General features: G+C 43.2%; 1 protein-coding gene across 2 annotated transcripts in view; it reads left to right on the plus strand.

Annotated features, from left to right (window-relative positions):
- MPPED2 (metallophosphoesterase domain containing 2) overlaps positions 1–25,151 on the plus strand; it is a 130,289-nt gene that overhangs the window by 29,108 nt on the left and 76,030 nt on the right. The window lies entirely within an intron of this gene.

Below are 25,151 nucleotides of genomic sequence, written 5' to 3' on the forward strand. Positions count from 1 at the left end.
GTAGGATCCTGGCCTTAATGATGTGCTAGTAGCAACATTGGTCACATTGCCAGATTACAATTGCTTGCAGAAATGTAAAGAACACTACAAAAGAATAGAATTCCTGAGAGAAATGGTTCCATGTTTAAAGGAAAGAGTGGTTAAAGGACAGCTGTTCCCAGCTCTTTAACAGACTGGACTTTGTGTCTCCTTGGGCAGGTCACTTAATTTGTGTCTCCTCATCTGCAAAATAGTACTGCGTGCCTCTCAGGGACATTAGGAAGCTTAGTTATTCAGTGTTTTCAAAATGCTTTATGATCATTTTGCTGGAAGGTCATAGAGAATTTAAAAAAAAGATACCACAACCTTGCAAAGCTGTTATGAAACTTTAGCAGCCCATGCACAAAATGCTTTCCTGCTCTTGCCACAATGATGATAATGAAAAAAACTGATACCTTATTTCCATGTCAAAAAAGCTTAATTATCCTGTATGACTGAGTGGATAGAATTTTTCAATTATTTTATTGTTAAAAGCAACTCCCTCCACCCCCAAATTTGCTTATGTTGATACAATCTAATAGGGTTGAATCCAAATATCACTAACATATGTTTGCATCTCAGTGTTGCCAAATCTTGTGATTTTATTAAGTGTCTCACAATAACTGATGTTACCTTTCGTAGCTGGGGCTTTAAGGACAACTGGTTGCATGAGAATTTCAGCTTTGAGGGGAAAAAAAGAAAAAAAAATAAGTTTCTAACTTTCTTGGTTGCAAAGAAAAGCTTAAAAATGTGACCCAAGTGTCCAGGCTTATCTGCCTGGGGAAATGGACTGGAATGACTATTACGGAATAAACTATTCTGGAATAGCTGTAGTGCTTTAAATTCACACCTCAGTTTATTCCAGAATAACTTCCCTGTGTTGACAACTGTAGAAAACCAGAAAGCAAATAAAAAGAACCAAAACATTCTTCTTCTTAAAGGTCTCATGTTTTTAAGCTAATTTTGTGATTTTGGGGGCCTGACACATGAGTTTTAAACACTTGGGGTTGGTAATATTTCTGTTGGGTAAAATTCACTCCAATGCACCATTTACAACCTGGGTTAAAGGTTTAAGTAGGATTTAATTTGTTCCTTGCCTGCATCCACTGTAATGGGATGAATTTCACCCATTGAGATTATTACAAAATGTATCTAAAAGGTCAGACCAGTGGTGCCTATTTGTTCTACTGCAGGTAGGTTGTGTCGTGATTTTTATATGTCTGTTGCACTGGTTGCTAAACAAGCAGATTTCAGTCATTTGTTTTAAAGCATAACCAGCGAGATACCATTTGCACTGCTTGTAACTGAATCACATAAGCGAAATTACATTGCCTGCATCTCATTTTGTATCATAAAATGTTATGGGATGCAGCTTGTTTCCCTACCCCCCTAGAGCTTCTTGTGGTGGCATTCTTTTTCCGCATTTTAAAGCTAGAATGCATCCGCTTTCTTTGTTAAGCATGGAAATAGCTGTTCTCCAATGTGTGGCAACATCTGCTATGCAAACCAAGATTTCAATTCTGGAAAAAAGGGTTGATTTGGAGAGCATTTGGATTTCCAAGTTTTCAAGGTCTCATATTCTACCACATAGCAAGTGATTGCTAATCAGGTTTGCATCATTAGTGATGACTTCTGCTTACTACAGTAGTAATGCCTAAAACTATTCACATTCATGGGCATATAAACGTAACATATTGTGGTTTTTCAGCATGTTTGACTGCAGAATTAACTTGTGTAATAGAACTGCAAACATTATCATCCAGTCTGTGGTTTTTCTAATTTTTGTTACAGGCATAAAAGTGAAGGTAAATGTATTTTCATATTGAGTTTTCTAGAAGTGTTCCTAAGGCAGATCTTTATCTTGACCATAATTCATTTTAGAATGTATTTTTTTTGTTACCTCTTTTTGAAAATAAATTATTTAGCACAGTAAGAATAATTGTTGACAACAGAAGTCAGAAACATTTGTGATAAATGCGGATCTCCCAGATAGTCCCTCTGGGGATTTCTTAATTCATTAATTTTTAAGATGGAAAATAAGATAAGCAAAACTAAATGTTCTGAGATAACCTATAACATAGTGGGGTTGCCCACAAAACCTCTGCTTATTAACTACATTATTGATAAAACCTCATAATGTTGCATACCGCAGTGCTTCTTATAGTGTGGTTTGCCTAAATGCAATGTGTGTTTCAAATAAACTCGATGACAAGTTATGATAGTGATGAAACAAAAACATGAATTGGTGTCTGTCTTAAATTAATACAGAAAATAGTTCTTATGGTGCTATTGGCATGAAAGGGGTTCAGTGCCTTCTGGCATAAAAAATAGTCATTGGAGAAAATGCATGACTGCATCAAGGAAGAAGGAAAGTTTAAATAACAGCAACAAAGGTTAAAATGTCTGGGGTGTGCAGTTTCAAAGTGGGGAGGTCCTGTTACTCTTTCTGGAGTTGCACTATGCCGTGCTTTATTAAAGAGGAAGTCCGATGTCCGTGTAGCTCACGAAAGCTTATGCTCAAATAAATTTGTTAGTCTCTAAGGTGCCACAAGTACTCCTTTTTTTTTCCGAATACAGACTAACACGGCTGCTACTCTGAAACCAGAGATGGAGCAGCAATTAGCTGTCTGTTCATGAATACTTTTACTTTTTAGAAATTCATTCTTAGCTAGTTTGTGTTTTTTCCTTAGTCTCATAGAATTTCCTTTAGTTTTTTCTCTTCCTATTAAAAAAAATTTTTTTTTTTTTGCTTTACACCCCCCCAACCCACCCATACTGGGGACTGACCCCAGTAAGGGGTATGCCCGGTTCACCTGGTTTTAAGAGATGCCTCTCTTGAAAGAAGTCCATTCCAGTAACGGATGGACGTTTCCACTTTATCCGTTGCCTCGGGGAGCGCTGCGTTCCACAGAAGTATACTTTCTGCCAGAAGTTAAAAGACCAGACCCAACCCCTTCCCCCACCCCCCACCCAAAAAAAAAAGAACCGAAACTATAGCAGCTCCTCATATAGGGAGCTCTTCAGCCTGCATCTGACCTGCACCCAGAGGTTTCCCAGGCAACATGAGTCTTCTCAGCAGCCTTCCGCCTCCAAGGCCAGTGAATCAAGGAAGAAATCCTCAGACTCCCCATGTAAGACCTCCAAAAAGAAAGCTTTGAGCCCTCATAGTGAGCCCTGAACCAGCCAGAGGAGATCCCTGGCATGTTTGGTCTTGGTACCAACAGTGTCTAAGCACAGTACCATAGATCGCGTGGATTTGGAATGACAGATACAGTTGGCTCGCTTAAGGACCCCATAGGCACAGGCACCGAAGCAGCAGTACCACTGGTCAGGACAGGAGTGGAGACCATATCGCCTCCAAGAAGACAGACGCCCTCGGTACCGACAACTGAGAGGCAGCCCTCACCGGACCATTCGGTGCAGCCAAGCTCACCGGTTGCCTCGGTACTGCCAACTCAGTACCAGCAACCACTGACGGTACCTGTTACTGCGGCCCTGCAGGAATTTAGATTCTCTAAAGACTTTACGATATCTGAGGTACCAGAACCTCCTCTATTCGATACCGGGGTCCCAGTACCGGGCACATCTCGAGCCCAAGAGTCACTACCAGCATTGAGCCATGCACCTTCCATCTCTGCATTGGCTCCACCATTTTCCAGTGGAGAATCAGATAGTGACCAAGAAGAGGCCCTTTTTGTCACTCTCACTATACTTCCTCCTGCTACCAACCAGGATCTTCCCAGTCATGCCCTAGGTCTGGACCTCAACCCCCGTGATCTGACCAACCATGGACTCAGCAACCCATGCCTTTTCACTGCCCCAGTGGCCCTATTGGGATCCCTGGGAAGCCTATAGGCACCATGCCTCCTGGGCATCTAGTGTTATACACAGAGAGACTTTGAGGCATTCACCATCAGCCACTGTCTCTGTCTAGAGCCTCAGAACCTCCTTAGGAGATCCTAGAGGAGCAGGAAGTTGGACTAGAGGAGGAGTTTACACCACATACTAACATCTCTTCCTCTCCAGATGAGGCAATAATGCCTCCTTCACCATCTATGGCACATTATTTTAAACTCTTCCAAGACCTGACTAAGAGTGTGTCGGACACATTAAAGATACTTCTTGAGGAGGTAAAAGACACTCACCATAAGCTGCTGGATATTCTGCATACATCCTTGTCCTCCTCCAGGATAGCACTCCCCATCAAAGAGGTGCTTTTGGACCCAGCTAAACTTATATGGAAAATGCCAGCAATGGCCATACTGACATGCAAATGGACCGATAAAAAAAATATTACATACCTTCCAGGAATACTGAATTTCTTTTTTTCCCACCATCCGCCTGTTTCCGTCGTGATAAGTACAGTGAACTCCAGTGGCCAGGAACATCCTTCCAAGCCCACCTCTTATGATAGGGGCTGGAAGCTCCTTGACCTAATTGGATGAAAGGCCTGTGCATCTGCTACTCTGCAATTTACAATTGCAAAACATGATTGTATTAACTATACCAAATTTAACATCTTTATTGACCATCTTCCGGAATCACAACAGGAACAATTTTGCACCATTATCAACAAAGGGCAGTTAGTGGCCAAAATAGCACTCCAGAAGGCACGTGATGCAGCTGAAAGAGTGGCCTGGTCCATCTTAACAGCAGTCGTGATGCGGCAAGTGTTGTGGTTGTATCTTTCAGGCTTCCCAAAGGAGGTGAAAACAACTGTCTATGACCTCTCCTTCAAAGGCTCTTAAGTTGTTTGCTGAAAAGACAGTTGCATCACTCCACATACTTAAGGACCCCAGAGCCACATTTCAGTCACTGGGGATCTGTATGCCCGGACAAGAGAGAAAATTCAGTTCTCAGTCTTCTCAGACCGCATACACCGCAGTTTCCACCACAATGCTACTATGAGCCACAGAGACAAAATTTAAATTCCAGAGGTTCAAACCATCAGGTCCATAATCTTTAACATTGCAATCTGAGAGATCAAGGTCCTGAGGGACCACTCTCTTAGACATTAGCTGCAACTTCTCGACCTATTGCATCCCTTTGGATGCCGACTTTCTCCATTCTGCCACAATTGGGAACACATAACATTTGACAGATGGGCTTTGGAGGTTATCGCCAATGGGTATTTTATCCATTTCACTTCCCTTCCTTCCCACCCCACTTCTCCATCACTGTTCAGGGACCCTTGTCACAAGAGATTGTTGCGACAGGAGATAGATCACCTCCTCCATCCCTCTGTATCTCCGCGGCAAAGATTTGTACACTCAGTATTTCCTGATCCCCAAGAAAAAGGGAGGTTGGAGACCCATACTGGATCTCAGGGCACTGAACAAATATGAAAATTCATGATGGTCACACTAGCAGCGATTATTTCATCTCTGGAACAGAGAAATTGGTTCTCAGCCCTCAACCTCCAAGATGTGTATTTCCACACATTGATCCTACCATCCCACAGACAAGTTCCCATATTTACTCTGGATCAGGACATTACAAGTACAGAGTATTCCCCTTTGGCCTCTTTTCGGCTCCCAGAGTATTCTCCAAGGTCCTTTCCATAGTAGTGGCTCACCTATGTACCCGGGGGATCATGATCTGCCCATACTTAGACAACTGTCTCCTGAGGGCCTGCTCCTTTGAAGGTTACCCACAGAACTATGCATGTATTCATGAACCTAGACCTGCAACTCAACATCAAAATTGAGCTTAAATCCAGTACCACGTTTGGAGTTTATAGGAGCCAACCTGGACTCACTATAAGCGAGGGTGCTCCTTCCACAACAAAGATTTCACAGCCTATCCATGCCTAGAGATGTTCAAACCAGCTCTCAAACTTCAGCCAGACATTGCCATCAGCTTCAGGGGCACATAGTGGCCGGTATGTTCGTCATATCTCACGCCAGGCCACACATGAGGTGTTTGCAGATGTGGTTCAGCTTGGTTTACAGGCTAAAGAAAGACAGGCTAGACAAACCTCTCTTGATGCCTTCCAGGATCAAACACTCCCTGAATTGGTGGAAAGACCCTGTAAATGTGTGTACAGAGGTCCCATTCACTCAGCCTCTTTCACAATATAGAACCTCCATCTGGAATTCTCACACACTCCATGCGGGTGGTTTCCTCCTCTGTCACCTTCTTCAAGAATGTTCCTATCTCGCAAATCTGCAGAACAGCCACCTGGGCGTCTCTATAGACCTTTGCAGAAAACTATGCGATTACTGGGACTCTGCTTCCGACGCTAGCTTCAGCTCCGCAGTATTACCATCCGTAACAGTCTTGACTCTGAAGCCCCAACCTCCCATTAAGGATACTGCTTGGGAGTCACCTACAGTGCAGCACCAATAGGGATTCTACTTGAGGAAGAAGAGGAAGTTACTCACCTTGTCCAGTAACGATGGTTCTTCAAGAAGTGTTTTTCTATGGGTGCTCCACAAGCTGCCCTCCTCCCTTCTACTTCTGAGTTCTTGATATGGACTCTGCAGTAGAGAAGGAACTCAGGATGGTTTGCCCACATAGCAGTAATTAGCCTCAAGGCAGAGCACTAGGACAGGAGAGTGCATGTGCAGGCCGAACAGACACTGCTACCAAAGATCTCGGATGAGAAGCACAGGGATGCACATGTACCTACAATGGAGTATCAATAGCTCTTGAAGAACCATCGTTCTTCTGCACAAGATGAGTAACTTTCTTGAGGGGTGTGTAGGTTGCACAGCAATTGTCTTGTAGGTTTTTTTTGCCATAATCTATTTAAGTTCCATAGAAAGAGAGATGCATCTGATCATATCTGATAACCACTTTTTAATTGATAGCTTTCCCTGTTTTTGACATGATCTTTTAGAAATATGGAGATGTTTTTTAAAATGTGAGGAAATCTAGTTTTAGGATTCTGCTCTGCATATCCAGAGGACATTAGAACACCCCTCAAATCCAGTCATCGAGCCATTATATTTTATTGTACTTGGGAACTAATTCTGTCCTAGGATTTGCTTCAGTGGTAATCTTGTACATCTAAGACCAGGTATGAGCCTTAAGAGGGCCACTACAATAGACCTCTAAAAAGGTAAGGGCAGCATCGAAATTAGGCCTGTTAAAACTTAAAGCCAAATTCTACAACTGCATTTATGTGGCCCTATTGAGGTCATTGTAGGGTGGCACAAACGAGCAGAATTTGGCTCTAACCTTTTCTTCCTACTTTAAAATATGTTATATAGAACAATATACATATTTTTACTGAAATTATGAGTCCGATTCTGATCTCACACCGGTCTAAATCTAGAATAACTGCATTGGCTATCGTGAAGTTATTCCAAGGTTATGCTGGTGTAAATGGCATTAGAAACAGACCCAATAGAATTAGTAGTAGTATAGAATTAGTGTAGGTAAGGTTAGGCCAGTTGTGTTATTGCAGAGCATGTAAAAGTTTTTATGGTGTCAGCCAACAACTTTAGTGATTTCAGCTTGTTTGGTGATCAGGACACTGAATAGAAAGCTTTATTTTAGTGTAGCATGGAAATTAGTAGAAATCAGTATGTGTGGGTGAACAGACGTGATATTAAGAGAAGAGGACACATCTGTGAAAAAGGAGCTGGGTTGCTCTATATAGAACGGTATATTAAACATCTCTCTCTCTCTCTCTCTCTGCAGAAAACTTCTTGTTCACTCAGAAGAGTGGGTCAGAAACCATATGACTGTGGCTGAAGTATATGTGAAATATGAAACAGAGTGGCAAAATTTTAGAAGATGCAAGTTTTTTAAAAGTGCTTCATTACTTTAAACATATTTTATTTGTCAGAAGCATAGCGAGATTTCCGGTGCCCAGGGTCGGATCTGAAACACTTTTTTTACTTGAAAATCCCAGATCAGAATGTAGGGTTAGGAGAAACCTTGTATCCCAGTCAAGATAGGGTTCCACTAGATGCCACATCCTACACCACCAAATCTGACCAAGAAGATAAGTTGTGTTTTGAACACGTAGCTTCCTAATGCATTGTGTACTGGTTCCGAGTCAGACAGATTGAATCTGTTGATAATGGACAGTTTAAGCCCATTTAGTTCCTTAAAGTAATATCACATGCTGTATGAGTACAATACTAGGAAATTTTGTTTACTCTCCTCTGCTCTGTCTGCTCATGGATCCTTCTGCTAGCATCAGTTGGAATTCTGCATGCATGTTGATGGGAATATATGTCCCTTAATACAAATGGAAATCACTGGGTTTGCCTAGGATAAGTTTGCCCTTTCTTTGAACAGGTTTTGTGGCTCCAGCTCAATCTCCCATGAAAGTAGTCTCAGTCATAAAGCATAGCAGCATGCATTCACATAATTAGCAGTCACTGGGTATGTCTACACTGCAAAAACAAACAAACAAACCCATGTCAGTGAGTCTCAGAGCCCAGAACAACTGACCTGGGCTCTCACCACAGGTCTAAAAATAGCAGGGTAGACATTTCTGCTTGGGCTGGAGTATTAACTACTCTGGGAGTATATTCATCCCTTGTATAACTCTCAGGCATTCAGCTGAAATAATTAGAGCTACACCAGGGATGAATTTGGCATCCTCCTTCTAAAGGGTTAAAAACATGGCTGTCTCAACTTTCAGTGCCCTTAAATAGGCATCTGAATGATCTGCAAAGATGTGAATTTAGGATTCCAGGACATCTGACCAAAATAGATTTAGGGAGGCAGTGTTCCTACTGGTTATAGCAGGGGACTAAGGACGTGTCTACCCTAGAAAGGGCTTTCTGGTATAGCTATACTGACAAACCCTCCTAGTGGAGACACCGTTTATACCAGCAAATGTGCTTTTGCTATGTCACAGTGCAGGTTGGCCCTTGTGAAGGAAGTAGGTCCAGTGCCCCTGTGCCAGAACAGGTATTCCTGTTTGGCCAATTAAGAGGGTGTGGCAGCACCTAGGTCTATAAGGGACCAGGAAGAATCAGAGACAGGGAGAGGACCCAGTCAGTTGGAGAGACCTCATGAATCAGAGCTGCCTGACTGGCAGATGAGAGCTACCAAAGACTGTATATTTGGTACCTGGGAGAAAACTGAAGGCAGGAGAACAGCAAAAGGGGTTTGCCACTGGCGTCCTCAAACCAGAGAGCCAGGGCTGGAAAGAGTGGAAGTCAGGTGTGGCAGAGAGAGAGCCGAGGCCCAGAGAAGGCTGAAGGTAGGGGAGTAGGAGAGGAGCTTACCTGCAAAGATCTCCAGGACCAGAGAGCTGGACCCAAAAGAATCATGAGAGAGCCAGGAAGAGTAAGGGATACTCTCCTGCTAAAGATTATCTCCCAGCAGACAGGCTGTGGGGGTAGTTGCTGGGAAGAGCAGGGTTACAGTAAGAAGGGCTGGTGTGGCTGTCTGGGAACAAGGACAGAGGAGGACTGCCAGAGAGTCTGGTCATGGTCAGAGGTGCCAGTGTGTGATATTTGGGTTTGTCATAAATATAAAGGGAAGGCTAACCACCTTTAAATCCCTCCTGGCCAGTGGAATCGTAGAATCATAGAATCATAGAATATCAGGGTTGGAAGGGACCCCAGAAGGTCATCTAGTCCAACCCCCTGCTCAAAGCAGGACCAAGTCCCAGTTAAATCATCCCAGCTAGGGCTTTGTCAAGCCTGACCTTAAAAACCTCTAAGGAAGGAGATTCTACCACCTCCCTAGGTAACGCATTCCAGTGTTTCACCACCCTCTTAGTGAAAAAGTTTTTCCTAATATCCAATCTAAACCTCCCCCATTGCAACTTGAGACCATTACTCCTCGTTCTGTCATCTGCTACCATTGAGAACAGTCTAGAGCCATCCTCTTTGAAACCCCCTTTCAGGTAGTTGAAAGCAGCTATCAAATCCCCCCTCATTCTTCTCTTCTGCAGACTAAACAATCCCAGCTCCCTCAGCCTCTCCTCATAAGTCATGTGCTCTAGACCCCTAATCATTTTCGTTGCCCTTCGTTGTACTCTTTCCAATTTATCCACATCCTTCCTGTAGTGTGGGGCCCAAAACTGGACACAGTACTCCAGATGAGGCCTCACCAGTGTCGAATAGAGGGGAACGATCACGTCCCTCGATCTGCTCGCTATGCCCCTACTTATACAACCCAAAATGCCATTGGCCTTCTTGGCAACAAGGGCACACTGCTGACTCATATCCAGCTTCTCGTCCACTGTCACCCCTAGGTCCTTTTCCGCAGAACTGCTGCCGAGCCATTCGGTCCCTAGTCTGTAGCGGTGCATTGGATTCTTCCATCCTAAGTGCAGGACCCTGCATTTATCCTTATTGAACCTCATTAGATTTCTTTTGGCCCAATCCTCCAATTTGTCTAGGTCCTTCTGTATCCTATCCCTCCCCTCCAGCGTATCTACCACTCCTCCCAGTTTAGTATCATCCGCAAATTTGCTGAGAGTGCAATCCACACCATCCTCCAGATCATTTATGAAGATATTGAACAAAACGGGCCCCAGGACCGACCCCTGGGGCACTCCACTTGACACCGGCTGCCAACTAGACATGGAGCCATTGATCACTACCCGTTGAGCCCGACAATCTAGCCAGCTTTCTACCCACCTTATAGTGCATTCATCCAGCCCATACTTCCTTAACTTGCTGACAAGAATGCTGTGGGAGACCGTGTCAAAAGCTTTGCTAAAGTCAAGAAACAATACATCCACTGCTTTCCCTTCATCCACAGAACCAGTAATCTCATCATAAAAGGCGATTAGATTAGTCAGGCATGACCTTCCCTTGGTGAATCCATGCTGACTGTTCCTGATCACTTTCCTCTCCTCTAAGTGCTTCAGGATTGATTCTTTGAGGACCTGCTCCATGATTTTTCCAGGGACTGAGGTGAGGCTGACCGGCCTGTAGTTCCCAGGATCCTCCTTCTTCCCTTTTTTAAAGATGGGCACTACATTAGCCTTTTTCCAGTCATCCGGGACTTCCCCCGTTCGCCACGAGTTTTCAAAGATAATGGCCAAGGGCTCTGCAATCACAGCCGCCAATTCCTTCAGCACTCTCGGATGCAATTCGTCCGGCCCCATGGACTTGTGCACGTCCAGCTTTTCTAAATAGTCCCTAACCACCTCTATCTCTACAGAGGGCTGGCCATCTCTTCCCCATTTTGTGTTGCCCAGCACAGCAGTCTGGGAGCTGACCTTGTTAGTGAAAACAGAGGCAAAAAAAGCATTGAGTACATTAGCTTTTTCCACATCCTCTGTCACTAGCTTGCCTCCCTCATTCAGTAAGGGGCCCACACTTTCCTTGGCTTTCTTCTTGTTGCCAACATACCTGAAGAAACCCTTCTTGTTACTCTTGACATCTCTTGCTAGCTGCAGCTCCAGGTGCGATTTGGCCCTCCTGATATCTTTCCTACATGCCCGAGCAATATTTTTATACTCTTCCCTGGTCATATGTCCAAGCTTCCACTTCTTGTAAGCTTCTTTTTTATGTTTAAGATCCGCTAGGATTTCACCATTAAGCCAAGCTGGTCGCCTGCCATATTTACTATTCTTTCGACTCATCGGGATGGTTTGTCCCTGTAACCTCAACAGGGATTCCTTGAAATACAGCCAGCTCTCCTGGACTACCTTCCCTTTCATGTTAGTCCCCCAGGGGATCCTGGCCATCTGTTCCCTGAGGGAGTCAAAGTCTGCTTTCCTGAAGTCCAGGGTCCGTATCCTGCTGCTTACCTTTCTTCCCTGCGTCAGGATCCTGAACTCAACCAACTCATGGTCACTGCCTCCCAGATTCCCATCCACTTTTGCTTCCCCCACTAATTCTACCCGGTTTGTGAGCAGCAGGTCAAGGAAAGCGCTCCCCTAGTTGGCTCCCCTAGCACTTGCACCAGGAAATTGTCCCCTACGCTTTCCAAAAACTTCCTGGATTGTCTATGCACCGCTGTATTGCTCTCCCAGCAGATATCAGGAAAATTAAAGTCACCCATGAGAATCAGGGCATGCGATCTAGTAGCTTCCGTGAGTTGCCGGAAGAAAGCCTCATCCACCTCATCCCCCTGGTCCGGTGGTCTATAGCAGACTCCCACCATGACATCACTCTTGTTGCACACACTTCTAAACTTAATCCAGAGACACTCAGGTTTTTCCACAGTTTCGTACCGGAGCTCTGAGCAGTCATACTGCTCCCTTACATACAGTGCTACTCCCCCACCTTTTCTGCCCTGCCTGTCCTTCCTGAACAGTTTATAACCATCCATGACTGTACTCCAGTCATGTGAGTTATCCCACCAAGTCTCTGTTATTCCAATCACGTCATAATTCCTTGACATCACCAGGACCTCCGGTTCTCCCTGCTTGTTTCCAAGGCTTTGTGCATTTGTATATAAGCACTTGAGATAACCTGTTGATCGCCCCTCATTCCCAGTATGAGGCAGGAGCCCTCCCCTCACAGACCTTCCTGCCTGTGCTTCCTCCCGGTATCCCGCTTTCCCACTTACCTCAGGGCTTTGGTCTCCTTCCCCCGGTGAACCTAGTTTAAAGCCCTCCTCACTAGGTTAGCCAGCCTGCTGGCAAAGATGTTCTTCCCTCTCTTCGTAAGATGGAGCCCGTCTCTGCCCAGCACTCCTCCTTCATGGAACACCATCCCATGGTCAAAGAATCCAAAGCCTTCTCTCCGACACCACCTGCGTAGCCATTCGTTGACCTCCACGATTCGACGGTCCCTACCCAGGCCTTTTCCTTCCACGGGGAGGATGGACGAGAACACCACTTGCGCCTCCAACTCCTTTATCCTTCTTCCCAGAGCCACATAGTCCGCAGTGATCCGCTCAAGGTCATTCTTGGCAGTATCATTGGTGCCCACGTGGAGAAGCAGGAAAAACCCTTTCACCTCTAAAGGGTTAAGAAGCTAAAGATAACCTCGCTGGCACCTGACCAAAATGACCAATGAGGAGACAAGATATTTTCAAAGCTGGAGGTGGGGGGGAAACAAAGGGTTCTCTCTGTCTGTGTTGTTGCTTTTGCCAGGACTAGAGCAGGAATGCAGGTCAGAACTCCTGTAAAGGGCTAATAAGCAATCTAGTTAGATATGCGTTAGATTCTGTTTTGTTTCAATGGCTAATAAAATAAATTGTGCTGAATGGAATGTATATTCCTGTTTTTGTGTCTTTTGTAACTTAAGGTTTAGCCTAGAGGGATTCTCTATGTTTTGAATTTGATTACCCTGTAAGGTATTTACCATCCTGATTTTACAGAGGTGATTCTTTTACTTTTCTTTAATTAAAATTCTTCTTTGAAGAACCTGATTGCTTTTTCATTGTTCTTAAGATCCAAGGGTTTGGGTCTGTGTTCACCTATGCAAATTGGTGAGGATTTTTATCAAGCCTTCCCCAGGAAAGGGGGTGTAGAGCTTGGGGGGATTTTGGGGAGGAAAGATGTTTCCAAGTGTACTTTTTCCCTGTTATATTTATTAGACGCTTGGTGGTGGCAGCAATAAAGTCCAGGACAAAAGGAAAGATAGTTTGTACCTTGGGGAAGTTTTAACCTAAGCTGGTAAAAATTAGCTTAGGGGGATTTTCATGCAGGTCCCCACATCTGTACCCTAGAGTTCAGAGTGGGGAAGGAACCTTGACATGGCAGAGCGGTGGGATTAATTTGAAATCATTTTGAGATTTTTTTGAACCAGAAGCACAGATTTTAAAAGGAATTTTTTTTTCCTTTGGGCTGCTGGAAAGCAGGTTTTAAGCTGAAAGCAGTTAGAGGTTTTTTTTTGTCTCTGATTGGGGGCCAGAGCAGAGACAAAAGGGAATTGTCTTTTGTGAGCTGGAGTTTTCTCTATCTAAAGGCAGGGTAGTTAACCTCCTGCAGAGAAATTCACAAGTCTTCACAGACCTGAAGTTGTTGTTGTTGTTTTTTTAATTTAAGAGCAACTAGAGGGGTTTTCTGTCTATTTGCCTGAAGGTGTTAGTTTGTTTGTTTTTTTAAAAAGATTTTTCTGTAGGCTGACAATCAGTATGAGAGAACCTAGGTATCTGGTTACAGCACAACCTGTTTCTTTTGACAAGCCAAGTTTTTTGTTTGTTTGTTCGTTTTTGTTTTGTTGTTTTCTTTCTAACTCTCGGGTGTAAAGTTAGTTTAAAAACAGAGAGGCTAACATGACAGAAACCAAGGCACAACATGAATTGGAGTTAACCAGACAGGAGGCAGCAAAAGAGGCAGAAAAAGCCCTAGAGGCTGTCCACAGGAGAGCTATGGAGGCAAAGGACAAAGAAATGGAGGCAGTGAAAGAGGCAGCCCTAGAGGCTGCCCACAGGAGAGCTATGGAGGCAAGGGAAAAAGAACTGAAGGAGAAGGAAAAAGAGAGGAAGCATGCACTGGAGATGGAGAAGGTAAGGGCTGAGCGGAATCTACTGGATAACCCTAACAATCCTTCCCCAACAATCCACAAATGGGAGCGACTATGTCCACAGAATGGTAAATCCAGGGATATTGCTGAATATTTTCTCATCTTTGAGAGACTATGCACTCTCCATAAAACTCCTGAAGCTCACAAGATGACCACATTGGTCGCAAATTTGACTGGAAGAGCTCTGGACATATTCGATAAGATGCCTATTGATGAGGCTTCTGACTATAAAAAGTTCAAGGATTTGCTTTTAAAGCAATTTCAAATTACATCTGAAACATACAGAGTAAAATTTTGAACCCTTAAGAGAGGGCCTGCACTAAGTAATGTGGCTTATCTAAACCAGATGAAGGATCTGTTAGATAAATGGGTCCAAGGGAGGGGTGTCACTAGCTTTAACGGAATGTGTGATTTGATAGCTCAGGAGCAATTCCTGAATATGTCCAAGGAGGAAATAAAACAGTGTTTATGGGATAAGGAAATGGACTCAGCAGAAAGTCTTGCTTCTTATGCTGATCGATACGAGCAGTCCCAGACTGCCAAAGAGGCGGGGCAAGCCGGAACAAAACGGGAGGAGAAAGGAACACCCCTGGTCCCAGTTGGAGTGGATACCGGAAGGGACACTCTCAGACCACACCCTACTACCGGGGGCAGCTCAAGGCCCCAACTACACACCAAGAAATACTCCAGACACCTTATTGTCCTACCACAATGTATTTTAGCAATCCACCTTGCCCCAGTGACTTGTCAGCTGGACAATGTTTTAAATGTAACGAGCCGGGGCACGTGAAGGCCAACTGCCCCAAGAACCCCAACAGATTACAGTTCATTGCACCAGAATCACACCAGAGGTCCTAAGGCCCGGGTACCTCCCAGATATCCTTGGAGTGGAGGGAAACTGTGAGTGTGGGCAGGAAGAAGGTCACCGTGTGGAAGGACACCGGAGCGCAAGTGTCGGCTATCCATGCTTCCTTGGTGGACCCCAATTTAATCGACCCAGAGATCCAAGTGACAATTCAACCCTTCAAGTCCAACTCTTTCAATTTGCCTACAGCCAAGTTGCCTGTCCAGTACAAGGGCTGGTCAGGAACGAGGACTTTTGCAGTCTATGATGATTATCCCATCCCCATGCTGTTGGGGGGAAGACTTGGCCAATCATGTGAAGCTAGCCAAGAGGGTGGGACTGGTCACCCGCAGACAGGCTAAGCAAGCCGTCACGCCTAGCTCTGTTCCGGAAACTTCTATCAGGACCTGGTCAGAGGTGATGGACCCAGACCCCATGCCAAAGTCTGCAACAGCAGTAGTAGATCCAGTCCCAGAGACCCAGACAGAGCCAGTCCCAGAACCGGAACGGGCAGCAGCCGATAACCCTACAGAAGAGGCTCAGCCGGAGCCTGAACCCCAACATCGTGCACCAGCGGAGAGCGGTTCACAGTCAATGGAAACAGCCCCATCCCCTACATCGCTTCCAGAGGGACCAAGCATAGGTCCACAATCGAATGAGGAACTGATGTCTCCAGCATCAAGGGAACAGTTCCAGACCCAACAGGAAGCAGATGAATGCCTCCAGAGAGCTTGGACGGCGGCACGGAGCAACCCACCGCCTCTCAGCTCTTCTAATCGATCCAGGTTTGTTGTAGAAAGAGGAATTTTGTACAAGGAAACTCTGGTGGACACCCGGAAGACTGGCATCCTCAGAGACAGTTGGTAGTTCCAACTAAGTACCGGGTCAAGCTCTTGAGCTTTGCCCACGATCATCCTAGTGGCCATGCTGGGGTGAACAGGACCAAAGACCATTTGGGGAAGTCATTCCACTGGGAGGGACTGGGCAAGGATGTTTCTACCTATGTCCGGTCTTGTGAGGTGCCAAAGAGTGGGAAAACCTCAAGACCAGGTCAAAGCCCCTCTCCAGCCACTCCCCATCATTGAAGTTCCATTTCAGTGAGTAGCTGTGGATATTCTGGGTCCTTTTCTGAAAAAGACACCCAGAGGAAAGCAGTACATACTGACTTTCATGGATTTTGCCACCTGATGGCTGGAAGCAGTAGCTCTAAGCAACACCAGGGCCAAAAGTGTGTGCCAGGCACTAGCAGACATTTTTGCCAGGGTAGGTTGGCCCTCCGACATCCTCACAGATGCAGGAACTAAGGTCCTAGCAGGAACTATGGAAAGCCTTTGGGAAGCTCATGGGGTGAATCACTTGGTTGCCACCCCTTACCATCATCAAACAAATGGCCTGGTGCAAAAATTTAATGGGACTTTGGGGCAATGATACGTAAATTCATAAATGAGCACTGCAATGATTGGGACCTAGTGTTGCAGCAGTTGCTTTTTGCCTACAGAGCTGTACCACATCCCAGTTTAGGGTTTTCACCATTTGAACTTGTATATGGCTGCGAGGTTAAGGGGCCATTACAGTTGGTGAAGCAGCAATGGGAGGGATTTACACCTTCCCCAGGACCTAACATTCTGGACTTTGTAACCAACCTACAAAATACCCTCCGAACCTCTTTAGCCCTTGCTAAAGAACCTAAAATATTCTCAGAAAAAGCAAAAAGCCTGGTATGATAAACATGCCAGAGAGCGTTCCTTTAAAGTAGGTGACCTGATCATGGTCTTAAAGGCGCTCCAGGCGCATAAAATGGAAGTGTCATGGGAAGGGCCATTCATGGTCCAGGAGCGCCTGGGAGCTGTTAATTATCTCATAGCATTCCCCACCTCCAACTGAAAGCCTAAGGTGTACATATTAATTCTCTAAAGCCCTTTTATTCCAGAGAATTAAAGTTTGTGAGTTTACAGCCCAGGGAGGAGATGACGCTGAGTGGCCTGAAGGTGTCTACTATAAAGGGAAAAGTGTTGGTGGCGTGGAAGAGGTGAACCTCTCCCTGACCCTTGGGCGTATGCAGCGACAGCAGATCAAGGAGCTATGCACTAGCTATGCGCCGACGTTCTCAGCCACCCCAGGACTGACTGAACGGGCATATCACTCCATTGACATAGGTAATGCTCACCCAATTAAAGCCCAACCTTACTGGGTGTCTCCTCAAGCTAAAACTGCTATAGAATGGGAGATCCAGGATATGCTACAGATGGGGATAATCCGCTCCTCTGGCAGTGCATGGGCATCTCCAGTGGTTCTAGTTCCCAAATCAGATGGAGGAGATAAGTTTTTTTGTGAACTACCATTAGCTAAATGCTGTAACTCGCCCAGACAACTATCCAGTGCCACACACAGATGAACTATTAGAGAAACTGGGATGGGCCCAGTTCATCTCTACCTTGGACTTAACCAAGGGGTACTGGCAGGTACCGCTAGATGAATCCGCCAAGGAAAGGTCAGCCTTCACCAACCATGTCAGGCTGTATGAATTTAATGTACTCCCTTTCGGGCTGCGGAATGCACCCGCCACCTTCCAAAGACTTGTAGATGGTCTCCTAGCGGGATTAGGAGAATATGCAGTCGCCTACCTTGACAATGTGGCCATATTTTTGGATTCCTGGGCAGAACACCTGGAACATCTACAAAAAGTCTTTGAGTGCATACGGGAGGCCGGACTAACTGTTAAATAGGCCTAAACAGAGTGACTTACTTTGGAGACCAGGTGGGTCAAGGAACTATCAACCCCCTACAGGCCAAAGTGGACGCCATCCAAAAGTGGCCTGTCCCAAAGTCAAAGAAATAGGTCCAATCCTTCTTAGGCTTGGCCGGATATTACAGACGATTTGTACCGCAATACAGCCAAATCGCTGCCCCAGTGACAGACCTAACCAAAAAGAAACAGCCCAATGTTGTTCAGTGGACCGAAAAGTGTCAGAAGGCCTTTAACCAGCTTAAAGCAACACTCATGTCTGACCCTGTGCTAAGGGCCCCAGACTTTGACAAACGGTTCCTACAAACTACAGATGTATCTGAGCGTGGTGTGGGAGCAGTTTTAATGCAGGAAGGACCAGATCAAGAATTCCATCCTGTACTGTTTCTCAGCAAAAGGCTGTCTGAGAGGGAAAGCAACTGGTCAGTCAGTGAAAAAGAATGTTACGCCATTGTCTACACTCTGGAAAAGCTACGCCCATGCGTTTGGGGATGGCGTTTCCACCTTCAAACCGACCATGCTGCACTACAATGGCTTCATACCGCCACGGGAAATAACAAAAAACTTATTTGGTGGAGTTTAGCTCTCCAAGATTTTGATTTCGACATACAACACATCTCAGAAGCTTCTAATAAAGTGGCTGATGCATTCTCCCATGAAAGTTTCCCAGAATCAACTGGTTAAAATCGTCCTTGAGATGTGGAAAATATTGTTAGTCTTTATATACTTGGTAGTATATTTAGAGGTGCATGTGACTTATTAACTCTGTTTTCTCTGGAGCTCCAGGAAGAAATCACGTTTCTTAAATAGCGTTTCACCCTATCTGTGATTTGGGGGGCGCGTCATAAATGTAAAGGGAAGGCTAACCACCTTTAAATTCCTCCTGGCCAGAGGAAAAACCCTTTCACCTCTAAAGGGTTAAGACGCTAAAGATAACCTCGCTGGCACCTGACCAAAATGACCAATGAGGAGACAAGATACTTTCAAAGCTGGAGGCGGGGGGGGGGAAACAAACGGTTCTCTCTGTCTGTGTTGTTGCTTTTGCCGGGACCAGAGCAGGAATGCAGGTCAGAACTCCTGTAAAGGGCTAATAAGCAATCTAGTTAGATATGCGTTAGATTCTGTTTTGTTTCAATGGCTGATAAAATAAGTTGTACTGAATGGAATGTATATTCCTGTTTTTGTGTCTTTTGTAACTTAAGGTTTAGCCTAGAGGGATTCTCTATGTTTTAAATTTGATTACCCTGTAAGGTATTTACCATCCTGATTTTACAGAGGTGATTCTTTTACTTTTCTTTAATTAAAATTCTTCTTTGAAGAACCTGATTGCTTTTTCATTGTTCTTAAGATCCAAGGGTTTGGGTCTGTGTTCACCTATGCAAATTAGTGAGGATTTTTATCAAGCCTTCCCCAGGAAAGGGGGTGTAGAGCTTGGGGGGATTTTGGGGAGGAAAGACGTTTCCAAGTGTACTTTTTCCCTGTTATATTTATTAGACGCTTGGTGGTGGCAGCAATAAAGTCCAGGGACAAAAGGAACGATAGTTTGTACCTTGGGAAAGTTTTAACCTAAGCTGGTAAAAATTAGCTTAGGGGGTTTTTCATGCAGGTCCCCACATCTATACCCTAGAGTTCAGAGTGGGGAAGGAACCTTGACAGGGGTGTTGTGGGATGAAGACGTCAGGTGATATAAATGACTATTTATATGGGGTGAGAAAAATAGTATATGTATATTTTCACTGTCAGCCCTTAGTATATTCTCTTGCTGGAGATGTCAGGATATCTATCGGTTGTGATACACTGAAAGTTAATGCTGTAAGAAGTTGCTTACTAACTAGTCTTCCTTTCAGTAATGGATATGTTTAGAGAAGTTACCAGTCAACTTGCCTGTCCATTTACCAAAGTGCTTGTAGTTCCCATTGCAAAGTTGGGAGCAACAATTATAAATATTGAAAAGTTAATCCATTGTCCAATTTTTTTATTATATTAAGATAATTTTTTAAAAAAAATCTCTGCAGAAGGTTTCTTAGGAAATTCTTATTTAACTTGGTGAAATGACAAAATCACTGAGGTCAGCAGAATGAATTCTGGACCCCAAAGTCTTACTCAGCAGTATTATTCAGATAATTTTGGAAGCAGGTGTCCTGTATGATTAACGTAAGGTTTTCGGAGCATACCATTGGATCAAACTCCTTTTTAATAAGAACTAGCTGTACATGTTGCTAACCTTTTCTACCTGTCCACAGATTTGGTAACTGGGGGATTGGAATCTATGTCATTTAAGCTGTTTTTCCCTCAGTATTCACAACCACCAAAAAATGTTCATACCCTTCCCTCCAAAACTAAAAATTGGATATGTGCCATTTACTGATGTGTTTCCTTCAGTACACCCGTCACACTGTTCTTAGTAACACGTCAATTTACAATTACATTCATTTGAAAAATGGCTGTAATATTTTGGATTCAGTTTTTAAAGGCAGATGCTGAAGTGTTGCTTCCAAAATAAGGAAATACCCAGAGGAGGTATTTACTCAGCATTTGACCATAATGCAGTATTGCCAACGCAAAGCATTCCAAAATCAGGCCTCCCCACATCACAAAATTGGCTTAATTATGCAATTTAAAATATATTAAAAACATTGGTATTTTTTATTTGCTTTTTGATTTCTGAGCCTTTAGGGAACACTCAAGTCATATTTTGATGTATTTCTCTGCACCAGGAGAGCTAGAAACAAGCTGCAATTTTCACATAATTATGTGACTCCAGTGCTGGGGCTTTTAGAAAATTAACAAATATCACGAGACTCATGATAAAATCAGAAGAGTTGGAAACCCTGATGATATGTAGTCAATATTTTAAGAAGGCACTTTCACAGCAATGTCCTCCCTTAATTTTCCATAAACGCCGTATATGTGCACATGTGTGTGCAATCTCATACCCACAGAGAGAAAGGGGTGATGTTCTGGGAAATCTATTCTTTTTTTATATCCATTTAAAGTACAAATATGTTTTCTTAAAACCATAGCCGAGGAGGAGAAGTATCAGCACTTAGAACGAAACTTCTTTTAAGTGCATTTGCTGGAACTATTTGTACTTTGCTCCCCCCCCCCCGGGGGGGGGAGATTCTGAGCATACTGATTTTATTGCAGAGTGTTTAATTTACAAAATTTGAAATAGGGGTAATAGGGGCTCTGTAAGAGGGTGATAAAGTATGAAACCAAACCCAATTCATCGCCTCTGGTGGTGAAAAGTATGAATGGTGAAAAGTAAATGATTAAAACTTTTAGGTAATATTAATAACACAGCTGTGTTTTAATATATGATATTTAACTTATTGTTCCCTTAAATGACCCACAGAAACAACATGGGTGGACGTTACTTTTGCAAACGAAGGAGACACTTGAATTTTTTAGTTGTCTTTTAACAAATGATTAGCATATATTAACTAACACTGTTGTAAATTCTAGTATAGATACTACACAAATGTTTGTACCAGTAGACAAATGTGTGTTGCTGATTGCTCGGCACAAATTTTTGTTGCTGTAGACTACAGTTAAGATTGACTAGTAACAAATGGTTTTGTACTGTCTACACCAGAATTTATAATTGCATTCGTTAACATACACTAATTAACGTGATTAAAGCACAACTAAAAATGCAAATGTAAACATACTCCAATGGAGAAACTCATCTAGAAAAAAAACATTGTTAGGTGACAAAGTACATATAATAAAGGCCTGGCCAATATCCATTCCCACAGCTAGCAGATCTGGAAAAGAGTAAAATTTCAAGATCCTTTATGGTGGCCCCAAAGTTGATCTCCTGTAGCAAAATCAACAGAGGCGGTTTAAGAACAGTTGACTGTACACAATAATATTGCTGCTAAAATTTGTGTTAAAAGATGTCTGAGGACAAATAAAATTTGTGTGTGTGTGGTATAATATGTGTAATGTTTGACCTACCTGCATGATTTTCTATGCAGGATATTCCCAGTGAGGAACTGGAAGTTCTGCCAGACAGAAGTTTCAGCATCTCTGGAAGTCTTCTGTAATTGGTGGGGAGGGGATTTGGGGTTTGGCTTTTCCACACACCAAAAGAGGAGGGAGGGGGAGGAAAGGCAGCCTTCCTGGTTGTGAAGATACATTTGGTTCTGTTTTCAAAGTTAAGTGATGCAGTTCTATCTGCCTCATTCTGCAGAGAGCCTGAAACAGTAGCTGTGAGAAATCTGTACTGCCCCATTCATCTCAGTGAGATGTTAGTCTGAAATCGAGAGATGATTACATGTCAACATTAACTATTTCACTACTGCGTAGAAACATCCAGCTAATGTACTTATCCCACTGTTCAATGTCTCATACCTTCCCATGTCCCAAAGGCTCCAATCGTCTCTCACCTAGCTGCCAAAACCTCTAGCTTTCCCCCTTGATAATTTCTGCAGCGCAGTTGTGCATTGTCACTAAAATATTTGTGACATATCCCAAACTGAAAATATGGAAACAATGCAAAATAAATGAAATTTGATATAAAAATCATTACACAGGGGATGTTGCAATGATTGCAGTATTTATTTTCATTTTCAGTAATACATTAAATTGCTAGGGCTAGCAATACACTGTCTTTCCTAGGCCTCTGTTGGAGGAAAAGGTTGTTGAAATATTCAGCTTGTCAGGTGATCTGATGGGCTGGGTATAAGAACCTGCAATAGTTTAGTTTCAGATATTTAGTAAACTAGCATTGCTTAATGACAGAGGAAATTAAGCTCGAATCCAGAGGAAAAGCTATGCAGCAACATCATAGCACTGACAAAGAGAAGAAAAGCTGTTAATGAATTTGGATTTTGTTATGTTCTTTAGGTTAGTTATTGCATGCATAGAAAATAATCCTAAACCAGTCTCCAATCATATGCTTTGATGGGATTACCTTTAGCAGAGCAGATCTTGAAACAACCAGCGTGTTTGAGAATGACCTGGAGGGAGCAGGGAAAAATGTTTACAAGCAAAAGTGAGTGCCACAAGATCCGATGATGATATTCATCCCTAATGCAGACCTACCCGAACAAAGTATGCTACAGCAATGAAAGCAGACGTTCATTTTAATGTATTGTCTGGGGGAAACATTCCTAGAAGAAGAGATGTTGATAAGACCGTAGCTGCAGAGACCCATGTATTTACTTGGAAATATATATCTCAAAGTTTTCAATTTAGCCTCAGTAATAGGAAGGAAGATGCCAAATAAAAAAGCACTATTGCTTATAATCACAGTTCTGCCCACGTTGTCAGTGTGATCTCAGGGGATTAGTGAATTTTCTCTGTGGTAACAGCCTTATTAATTTCTAACCCTTGTGGCGAAAAACCAATTAATTGTGTGTTGGAGTTAGGATTTCTTTTTGGGTTTCCAATTAAACCCACAGTGATAACCAGTTATATGGGCCATATAATCATACAATCTGCTCATTATTTTATTTTTTTGGGGAAAAAATCTTTCAAGTACTAAAAAAAAATACAGGAACCTGTGCAAGTTACATACCAAACAGTTTCTTCCCACCTCACCCAACTTGCAAAATAAAGGCCAGGCAAATACACTCAACTAAATACAATTGAACCTCACTGATTTGCACCAGTACCTAGGAGGTACTTTATGAATGACTGAACTTTACAAATTAACAAGTCAGTGAACAAATGCAACAAAAACTCGATTCATTTCTTTGACAAGTGAACTGTGGTTTAGGCCTAGTTATTTATGATTGTGCTTCATAGGATACTAGTATGTAGCAATGTGATCTATCCATTCCTAGCACACCCACCCTTGTAACACTTGGGGGCACTATTCAGGAAATGTTTTGTAGTATATGTGATAAAGTAAATAGATTCTTGGTAGTAAAAAAAAAAAAATACTAGCTAGAGTATTCTTCCATTAAGGCCCTGTCTATACAAGCAGTTCGTCTTTTGAACTAACGTATTTACGCCAGTGCAAACCCCAAGTGTTGATAGGCTGCACCAGTTTAAAATTAGGTTTGCAGTACTGAAGTTTACCCCAATAGGTTATCAGGGTAAGTTACACTTGTAAGTGCCCTGTTTTGTACTGAGATGGTTTGTCGCTCTTAGGAAAGGAAGGATATGGTCTGTCCAGTGGTTGGGGTAATACTCCAGGACTTGAAAGACACACGTTCAAAACCTTAATCTGTCAAAGACTTCCTGTGTGACAGTAGGAAAGTCACTTAATCACTGTGAATCAGTTCCCTACCTGTAAAGAGGGTAATAGCACTTCCCTAACTCACAGGGTTGTTGTGAGGCTAAGTGCACTCAGTTATTGTTAATATTTAAGTATCAAAGATAAGGATTTATAGCAGCATAGTTACACTGCTGCAACTTTCCCTAGTTTACACTGATCTTAGATTTCACTGTAGATGGGGTGGGACAGCTAATGAACACATAAACCCACACTTTACACACACACGTCATCTGAGTCTGGATTAGGAAGCAGTAATGAGAATAAAGATCTAAAAATCTTCAGAGTTTTGTACAAGATCCTTTGGCTCCATATAGTATGGGACTCAATAGAATGTTCCGTTACACAATTTCTGGATATGATCTTCTGGGATATTGCTCCATGTATCTTGTTTTATATTACACAGTTCTGTTGTTTGTCGGCTCTTCTTGTGACATTTTCATTGTGTGGTCCAAATTCTCAGCCTGCATAAACTGGCAGCACCCCATAGACTTCAATGATGCTCTGCCAATTTACACCAGCAAAGAATTTGGACTTATGTGTGGAGGCCACCACACAGCTCAGGACATAAATAGGTTTATATGCCTATTTAAAAAAAAAATAAAGGAACACTGCTGCACTTTATGTTTTCTTATGAATTGTCTTATTTTTCTTACAGATAACACATCACATTACTAAAACTGAAGGCATTTTTTAAAATCAAATCAATTTTATTCTTATGCTGGCTTTTCACTTTTTTTCCTTTTATTCAGTTCCATCCTTCAAGATGCTGAGCATCAGCAAAGCACTTAAGGTGTGTTTATCTGTATGCATGTGGCTGGTCCCACTGAGGTCAATGGAGCTATTCATGTGTTTAACATTAAGCATGTAGCTTAGTGCTTAGCTTGACTGAAATCCTGTTGCTCAGTCTCTTGCAGGATCAAGCCTAGTAGGAGACTATTCTGGCCCAGCTGGCAGGGATGTTAT

This window comes from Dermochelys coriacea, chromosome 6, assembly GCF_009764565.3.
Source record: "Dermochelys coriacea isolate rDerCor1 chromosome 6, rDerCor1.pri.v4, whole genome shotgun sequence".
Lineage (NCBI taxonomy): Eukaryota > Metazoa > Chordata > Testudines > Dermochelyidae > Dermochelys > Dermochelys coriacea.